At 32.7% G+C, this 9,680-nt stretch overlaps 1 pseudogene; it reads right to left on the bottom strand.

Annotated features, from left to right (window-relative positions):
* Positions 1 to 1,226: 1,226 nt before the first annotated feature.
* On the bottom strand, positions 1,227 to 1,326 carry LOC125924144 (uncharacterized; annotated as a pseudogene).
* Positions 1,327 to 9,680: the final 8,354 nt, after the last annotated feature.

A 9,680-nucleotide genomic window follows, 5' to 3' on the forward strand; every position in this document is an offset into this window, starting at 1 on the left:
AACGGGCTCCACGCGGAGCATGTATCCTGCTTAGGATTCTTTCTCTCTCCCTCTGCCCCTCTCCTCTGAGCACTCTTTCTCTCTCTTTCTCTTTCTGTCTCTGTCTCTGTCTTTCTCTCTCAAATTAAAAAAAAAAAGGGGGGGGGGCGCCTGAGTGGCTCAGTCGGTTAAGCGTCAGACTTTGGCTCAGGTCATGATCTTGCCGTCTGTGAGTTTGAGCGCCACGTTGGGCTCTGTACTGACAGTTCAGAGCCTGGAGCGTGTTTCAGATTCTGTGTCTCCCTCTTTCTCTGACCCTCCCCCACTCATGCTTTGTCTCTCTCTGTCTCAAAAATAAATAAACGTTAAAAAGAAAAAGAAAAAGAAAGTAAGTATGTACAGTTACCAAAGTTAAAATAACTAATGTCATCATTATTTTTTAGACTTTATTTTAAGTTAGGGGCACTTGACTTCGGCTCAGGTCATGATTTCACAGTTCGTGGGCTCAAGCCCCCTGTCAGGCTCTCTGCTGACAGCTCGGAGCCTGGAGCCTTCTTCAGATTCTGTGTCTCCCTCTCTCTCTGCCCTTGCCCACCCCCCATCTATATCTCTTAAAAATAAATAAACATTTAAAAAAGTTTTTAAGTATATTTTAAGATTTGGTAATGAGTCATTTCCACTTACCTTCAACAATGTATAACTTACCATATATTATGTTATGTCATAATTATTGTTTCCATATATATCTAGAACATAGGTCTTAAAATCATATCTATATTTGTATTTTTAGCACCTAACATATCCAAATACAATATGCCTTTTGAACTAATTGTCTTATATACAGACATTGCTCTTTCTTTATATTTACTGCTATTCCCATTAACTTCTTTTAGATATCAGACATTGATAAGCTCTGAGCCTTTCTTTTCTTATCAATAAAAGGGCAATAACAATATATACCTATTCAGGTTGTTGAGAATATGAGCCTGATGACATATATAAAGGAGCATAGTAAATGGAACAATATAAATGTTGGTACGCCATATTTGTCATGGCAGAATGAATAGTGGTAGCAGCATAAGTAAAATATTTTTTCTCATCTTTGTTGATGTATAATTGACAAATAAAGACTGTATATATTTCAGGTGTGCAACTTGTTTTGATATACATATGCATTGTAAAATAATTGGCACAATCAAGCTAATGAAAATATCTATCCCCACATATAGTTACCATTTTCTTTTTTTCTTAATATGGAACAACACGAATTTGCTTCTCAGCCTTGTATTGGGCCATGCTTATTTTCTCTGTGTCATTTCAGTTTTGGTATATGTGCTGCCAAAGCAAGAACAAAGTCATTGTAATTCCATGATTTATAGCTGTTAATTGGAGCTAATCGTAATTATATTTTTGATCATTCCTTTGGTTCTGGGAATACTTTGTTGCTTATCTATATAATTAAATATAAGCTTAATCAGTGCAAGAGTTTTTGTCTTTTGTTCACTGCGGTAGCAATGAGGATGCACTAATGAAAAACTTTATTTGGCAACCATATGAAAGTGTGAATGTATGTATTATACATATAAACATAACAGGCGTATGTCTAGTTTGTGTGTATATGTATATTTACACAAATAATCACATAGTAGTTTTGTGATTACTACTAACTTTGACACTATTTATATAATGTTTTATTAGTTTCCACTTTGTTTCAAAATATGTTGAAATATACAGAGAATTGTGGACAAATTGACTGTGACTCAGAAATACAACTAGTTTAACAGTAGTTTTTTCAAAAGTGACATAATGCTTATATAGATAAATAGATCCCCTCTGCCAGGATTTTACTAAAAGTGGATTGAAATAGATTGAATTAGCTTTTGAGTCCTATAACTTCTGTCAAAATTTTCCTCAGAATTGTACTTTATGTCTTTGGTTGAAATGTCTATGTATACCATATTTTCAGATCTTTTTTTTCTTTTAGTTTAGAATCTATTTCATATTATCCTAATTTTAGAAAAAATTCCTAAGATTATGGGCAATAATATGAAACACATCAAATTATATTTTTACTTTTGTAATGTATATATCAAAACACCTTTAAGATAGAAACTCATCACTACCTTGTTCTGTTCAAGCAATGATATATAATAAAATGAAGTTTTTCAGCTAGGGTCTTTTGAAAATAAAATTAATCAAAGTAAACCATTAATCAAATTCAGTAGATATTAAATTAAAAATAATAATACGAGGTATTCAGAAACTGCATTCATGTAGTAGTAGCTTGATCTCCTAGGAAATTAAATTTATTTAACCAAAAGACCATAGTTAACATACTGCATGATGAAATTAAAGATGTAATTCTAGCCTATTAATCATGCAGAAGATTGCAATTATGTTTTATTTGTTATTTTCATGGAAGTTTCAAATTATACTATTAACTCTTCTTCCCCTGAAGTCTATAATATTGCTTCAGTTATAAAGCAATAACAAGTTTTTGAGATTATAAATACTTTTAAAAAGATTTTGTGTATATAAAAATGAATTTAAAAATTGCATTTTAAAAACTACTATAGTGGCTATTTTTGTAATTCCTGTGGAAATGCATAACAGTGTTTCACATATTATAGTTTTATTAAGATGGCAAGACAAAGATATTATTTAGAGGGACATTAAATGATTGAGGGTCCAAAGAAACAAGGGAATTTATGTGGAATCTTGGAATAAGAGATCAAATGCTAAAACAAACAAACAAACAAACAAACAAAAAACCTGCATCTTTGAAAAGATTGTCTAGAATTAAATGGTCTAGGTTTCTTACTCTGAAGTCATGCAGAAACTTAAGAGACCCATGGAGAATTCTCTTTCAACAGTCAGCTACTTATCAATATACCAACAGGATATCTAAATTTCTCCAAGAGTAATGTTTTCTTAAATTTGTTTAAAGTAACTTAACTTATAGTGTAGTATTCGTTTCAGGAATAGAACCCAGATCTTCATCATTCACATATAATACCTGGTGCTCATCACAAGTGCCCTCCTTAATCCCCATCAACCACCTTGCTCATCTCCCCACCCACCTCCCCTCCAACAACACTCAGTTTGTTCTCTATAGTTAAGAATCTCTTAGGGTTTGTCTCTCTGTTTTTGTTTTTTGTTTTTTGTTTTTTTTTCTAATTTTATTTTTCTTTCCCTTCCCCTATGTTCATCTGGTTTGTTTCTTAAATTCCACATATGAGTGAAGTCATACAGCATTTTCCTTCTCTGACTGACTTATTTCGCTTAGCATAATACACTCCAGTTTCATCCACTTTGTTGCAAATGGCAAAATGCCATTATTTTTGATGATTGAGTAATATTCCATTGTATATAAATATACCACTTCTTCTTTATCCAGTCATCAGTCAATGGACATTTGGGCTCTTTTCATAATTTGGCTATTGTTGATAGTGCTGCTATAAATATTGAGGTGCATGTGCTCCTTCAAATAAGTATTATTGTATTGTTGGATAAATACCTAGTAGTGCAATTGCTGGGTAATAGGGTAGTTTTATCTTTAACTTTCTGAGGAAACTCCATACTGTTTTCGAGAGTGGATGTACCAGTTTACATTCCCACCAACCGTGTAAGAGGGTTCCCCTTTCTCTTCATCCTTGTCAACACATGTTGTTTCCTGTGTTGTTTATTTTGGCCATTTTAACTGGTGTGAGCTGATATCTCAATCATGGTTTTGATTTGTATTTCCCTGATGATGAATGATGTTGAGCATCACTTCATCTTTTCATGTGTCTTTTCATGTGTCTTTTAGCCATTTGTTTGCCTTATTTGGAGAAGCGTCTGTTCATGTCTTCTGCCCATTTCTTCACTGGATTATTTATTTTTGGGGAATTGAGTTTGATAAGTTCTTTATAGATTTTGGATACTAGCCCTTTATTTGACATGTCATTTGCAAATATCTTCTTCTATTATGTAGGTTGGCTTTTAGTTTTGCTGTTTGTTCCTTTTGCTGTGCAGATGTGTTTTTGTTGTTATTGTTTGTTTGTTTCCTTTTTAGTTAATGAAGTCCTAAAAGCTCATTTTTTATTTTGTTTCCCTTGCTTCTGGAGATGTCTAGTAAGGAGTTGCTACAGCTGAGGCCAAAAAGTTTGCTGCCTGTGTTCTCCTTTAAGTTTTTGATGGTTCTTTGCCTTACATTTAGGTCTTTTATCAATTTTGAATTTATTTTTGTGTATAATGCAAGAAAGGGGCCAGTTTCGTTCCTTTGCATGTCACTATCAGTTTTTGCAACGCCATTTGCTGAAGAGACTGTCTTTTTTCTATTGGCTGTTCTTTCTGTTTTGCTGAAGATTAGTTGATCATGTAGTTGTGGGTCCGTTTCTAGATTCTCTATTTTATTCCATTGATCTATGTGTCTGTTTTTGTGCCAGTACCACACTGTCTTGCTGATTACCACTTTATAATACAGCTTAAAATCTGGAATTTTGATGCCTCCAGGTTTGCTTTGCTTTTTCAACATTACTTTGGCTATTCAGGGTCTTTTCTGGTTCCATACAAGTTTTAGATAGTTTATTCTATTTCTGTGAAAAAATGCTGGTGGCATTTTAATAAAGTTTGCATTGAATGTGTAGACTGTTTGGGGTAGCATAGAATTTTTAACATTATTTGTTCTTTCAATCCATGAGCATGGAACATTTTGTTTTGTTTTGTTTTCCATTTGTTCAATTTATTTTGTAAGTGTTCTATAGTTTTCAGATTATAGTTGTTTTACCCCTTTCTTGTTTATCCCTAGGTATCTTACGGGTTTTGGTGCAATTGTCAATGGGATATAATCCTTGATATCTCTTTCTGCTGCTTCATTATTGGTGTATAGATATGCAACAAATTTCTGTACGTTGATTTTATATCCTGTGACTTTGCTGAATTCATGTATCAGTTCTAACATTTTTAGTGGAGTCTTTTGGGTTTTCCCACATAGAGTATCATGTCATCTGCTAAGAGTGAAAGTTTGACTTCTTCCTTGCCAATTTGGATGACTTATATTTCTTTCGTTGTCTGATTGATGAAGCTAAGAATCCCAGTATAGAAACGGAAGGAAAACTTCCAAACTCATTCTATGAGGCAGCATGACCTTGATTCCAAAATCAGACAAAAACCCCACGTAAAATTACAGACCTATATCCCTGATGAACATGGATGCAAAAATTTCCAGCAAGATACTAGCAAATCAAATCCAACAGGACATTAAAAAGAATTATTCACCACAATCAAGTGGGGTTTACCCCTGGGCTGCAGGAGTAGTTCAATACGATACACTACAATTCAGTTCAATGTGATACACTACATTAATAAAAGAAAGGATACGAACCATGATTCCCTCAATAGATGCAGAACAGGCATTTAACAAAATACAACATCCTTTTTTGGTAAAAACCCTCAAGAAAGTAAGGCTAGAAGGAACACAACTCAGCATCAAAAAGGCCATATATAAAAGATCCACAGCTAATATCATCCTCAATGGGTAAAAACTGAAAGCTTTTTCCGTAAGGTCAGAAGCATGACAGGATTGTCCAGTCTCACCACTGTTGTTCAGCATAGTACTCAATTTACTTTTACCATGGAAAAAACGAGTCTCTTATTTTTTAATTCTTATATTTATGTGACTATATATTTATCTATTGTGTGGATAAATTATAAGCTTTGTGAGAGTAGATACAATGACATTATAGTTCAGTGCTATAAATCCAGTGATTAGTTCATGGCCTTTCATATAATTACTTCAAAAAGTGTTTGTTGAACAAATAAATGAGTAACTGTTTATATGGCACAGATAGGATTCATTTAGAATATACCTACCAAATAATTATTTAGAAGAGGAAAAAAGATTGGGATTAGTAGAGTTAACCGGAATTTTCAAGGGATCATGAAGCTGTGGAACAAAAGGGTTAAAGATGAGGGTCTACAATCTCACTGATTATATTTGAATTTAAGCATTTGCACCTCCCAGTGTTTGCATCTTTGGCAAAGTTGCCAACCACGTAGTCAGTTTTCCAATCCGCAAAGTGAGGATAGTAATAGTAACTAATACATCAATGTATCATTAGGATTGAATGAATTAATTCATTTGAAGTGCTAAATCTGTTCTAATACCTAGGAAGGACTTAAAGAGTGTTTGTTTTACTATTAACTCTTTATATAGCTTTTTATAAATTAAATTTAATCAGTTTTCATTTTCTTTATATATTTGTATAATATACATTTGATTAATTTTCTAATTTTAAAAATATTTAAACTTCAAAGTAATTAAAACATAGAAAACTTTCTTCTGTATCTAATTTACTTATTTATTTATTTATTTATATTTTTTGCTTTGCCCCTTAAGAGTAGAAACCATGAGTTAGTAAAATCACTTAGATTCTAAACCTTCTTCAGCTTTTACTACCAATTGCTTGCTAGTGACTCCTGCCATGTGATGTGTAAAATTTACTATCTGCTTATTATTATTTTATATTTTTATCCACATCCTTAAAGCTGGATTCTCATCTTTTTTTTTGTTTTTGGTCTGAAGAGAATTATGGGCACTTGGATAAAAGCTTAGAACCATCTGACTAGCCAAAAATGAAAATAGTGATTAAAAATAAAGATTGTAAAGGCTTCTCTGGGATTCCATAGATAAGAAGAACAATTTTTTTTTTTGTACTTATTTGTTATTTTAATAGATTTATATTTTCTTTAAATGGTTTTGGAATGCCAAGTGTTTGACAATCATGATTTATTTTCTCCTTGTTTGAATACTTATTTGTATAGATAAGGTTCAATATATTTATTACATGCATGTTGTGACTGTATTCTGTACAGAGCAAGGTAAAAATTTTGCCTCTTCTACCTCTTACTGAAACAGGCCTGAGACATTATCATTGTTTTGTAGTGTTTTTCTAGCACTTTTCTCTGCTTCTCTACAGCAAAGAAGTTAGTAAACTAGTACTTTGAAGGTCTATTGATCCTTTTTCATGTGAACTCTTCAAGGAATACATGGTGATACATTGCAATTTGGGTTAAGTGTTCAGAGAGCTCTAATCAATATGGAGAAAAGATTTATCTCCAAATTTCTTAATTAGATCTAAAGAAAGACATTATTTATACTTTTTGATAATATATGATATGAAAAATTAAAGAGAAAATATTAGACAGTTTTAGAATCTCATATTCACATATAAGATGTCAATGGTATAATGCTAAAAGAGAATTTGATTAGAATATTAAGTAATTAAGTATTTACATAATAATAAAGAATTGAGAGGATTTCATGTTTCATGAACAGTTCTAGCTCAGGTGGTGACCAGGGAAGAAATAAGGAATGTTCATTGTAATGGATATCTGTCTACATGGCATTTCAAGTAGAAAAAAATATTGCTGTCTAATAGGGAAGGTTGACTATTGTTCTCTATTTTTTGTCAACTTAATCTATCTAAGGCCTATTTATGGACAGTTTAAAAAAGAACATTGTAGCATCATTTATAAAAGTTCTTTTAGAGAGTCCCTGACATATTTGTATAACATATACTCTTATAGTTCTGTGTATTTCAGCTCACCAGTTATGGCCAGTCATCTCTTCATATGTTTAGCTGAATGGAAATGGCTTGAAGTATCACAGTTTTTTATGTAGATGAATAATTCCTCATTTTTATTTAATTAGTATATTTATATTCTTAAATATATGCACTTGAAAAACATGTTACATAATGTCTCTACAAAAGCTAAAACATAAAAATAAACCCAAATACTCAAACTCAATACTTTATCCTCAGGTTAAGAAGTGCCAAAATCAGGATACACATTTTAATAGACTAAACACTTGAGGGCAATATAGGATAACTTACATAGAAAAAATACATAACTTTGTTATTTACATGTCTCAGTATATATTATATTTTTGAAGGAGTATAAGTTCAACAGTGATTTTCTCTTTATATCTTTACTCTGTGCAGAGGTAGATTGAGAATGAATAGAGGAATAGAATATACTATCTTCCCATAATTAGATGGACTACCTATTGTCAGTTTGCATTTGTTAATCAATCTTCAATAGATGTTATACTAGGATATCTAAAGACTTTATGAAGATTGACACAACTAATTTTATAATGGAAACAACATTGGGGCGCCTGGGTGGCTCAGTCGGTTAAGTGGCTGACTTTGGCTCAGGTCATGATCTCATGGTCCGTGAGTTCGAGCCCCACATCGGGCTCTGTGCTGATAGCTCGGAGCCTGGAGCCTGGAGCCTGGAGCCTGGAGCCTGGAGCCTGGAGCCTGCTTCTGTTTCTGTGTCTCCTTCTCTCTCTGCCCCTCCCCCATTCGCACTCTGTCTCTCTCTGCCTTTCAAAAATGAATAAATGTTAAACAAACAAAATTTTATAATGGAAACAAAATAATGTATACCATGCTCCAGACTCAACAGCATTCCAGCTATACAAATTATACTATGGATTGGTGCTGCTTAATACAGTATTTACCAGTCACATGTGGCTATTTATATTTAAATATAAATTAGTCAAAAATAAATTAAAGTTGAGTATTTTAAATTTTTTTTAATGTTCTATTTATTTTTGAGACAGGGAGAGACAGAGCATGAACAGGGGAGGGTCAGAGAGAGGGAGACACAGAATCTGAAACAGGCTCCAGGCTCCGAGCTGTCAGCACAGAGCCCGACGCGGGGCTCGAACTCACGGACCAAGAGATCATAACCTGAGCCGAAGTCGGACGCTTAACCGACTGAGCCACACAGGCGCCCCTAAAGTTCAGTATTTTAATATTTGTAGCCATGTTTAAGTGTTCAGTATCCACCATAATGGCAGAAACTTCTAGTAGACAGTGCTGGTCTGGACTTTTACCATACATAGAATAGTACGTCACTATATATATATATATATATACACACACACACACACACACACACACACACACATTTTAATGCCTAAGCTAAATTGAGTCTAATAGAGTTCCAATGATTTTGTACAGATAATGCTTTTCTACTAATTAAATGGTTTTTTACTTATATTTTTTAAACTGCCCATTAACTGAAAAAATTTTGATAATTATATGATTTATAAAAAAGCAATATTATGTTAAGAAAACTTGCCATGTGCCTGAGAGTTTTAAATTGGAAGCTAATTTCAAATTACAGAGGGAGAAAAAACAATATTTGTACAGTAACATGTAATTCACAGTTACCTCTGCTAACAGTAGACAGTTATATTTGTCAACTATAATTACTCAGTGTCTTTTGCTCTTATGATAAACTTGTGTTATAATATCAAAGGTAGGAAGCAAACTATATTGAATTTGCCTCATTCCCTTTATACCTCAAGAAGTAGCTCCACAATTAATCAAATTTGGGAAAAAAACAACCACCAGAACTTATATTTCTCTATAGATTTCCTTTAGATTGGTCACATCTCTGCCATAACTTCAAACTGAATATGACTTTCACTTATACAGAATATACAAAATCAAGGAAAAATGTATACATGGTGTTTTTGAGTCCTCCTGATGAAAAATATAATAAAACAGTATTTAAAAACCATGGAAAATATTATAAACCAGAAAATATTTACCTTTAATAAATTTTAGCCAAACATATTGTTAAAAATTGAATACATCACTGCTAATGAATCATTTTAGTTACTAATGTATTGTGTAAAATGG

This window comes from Panthera uncia, chromosome B1 (genome assembly GCF_023721935.1).
Source record: "Panthera uncia isolate 11264 chromosome B1, Puncia_PCG_1.0, whole genome shotgun sequence".
Classification (NCBI taxonomy): domain Eukaryota; kingdom Metazoa; phylum Chordata; class Mammalia; order Carnivora; family Felidae; genus Panthera; species Panthera uncia.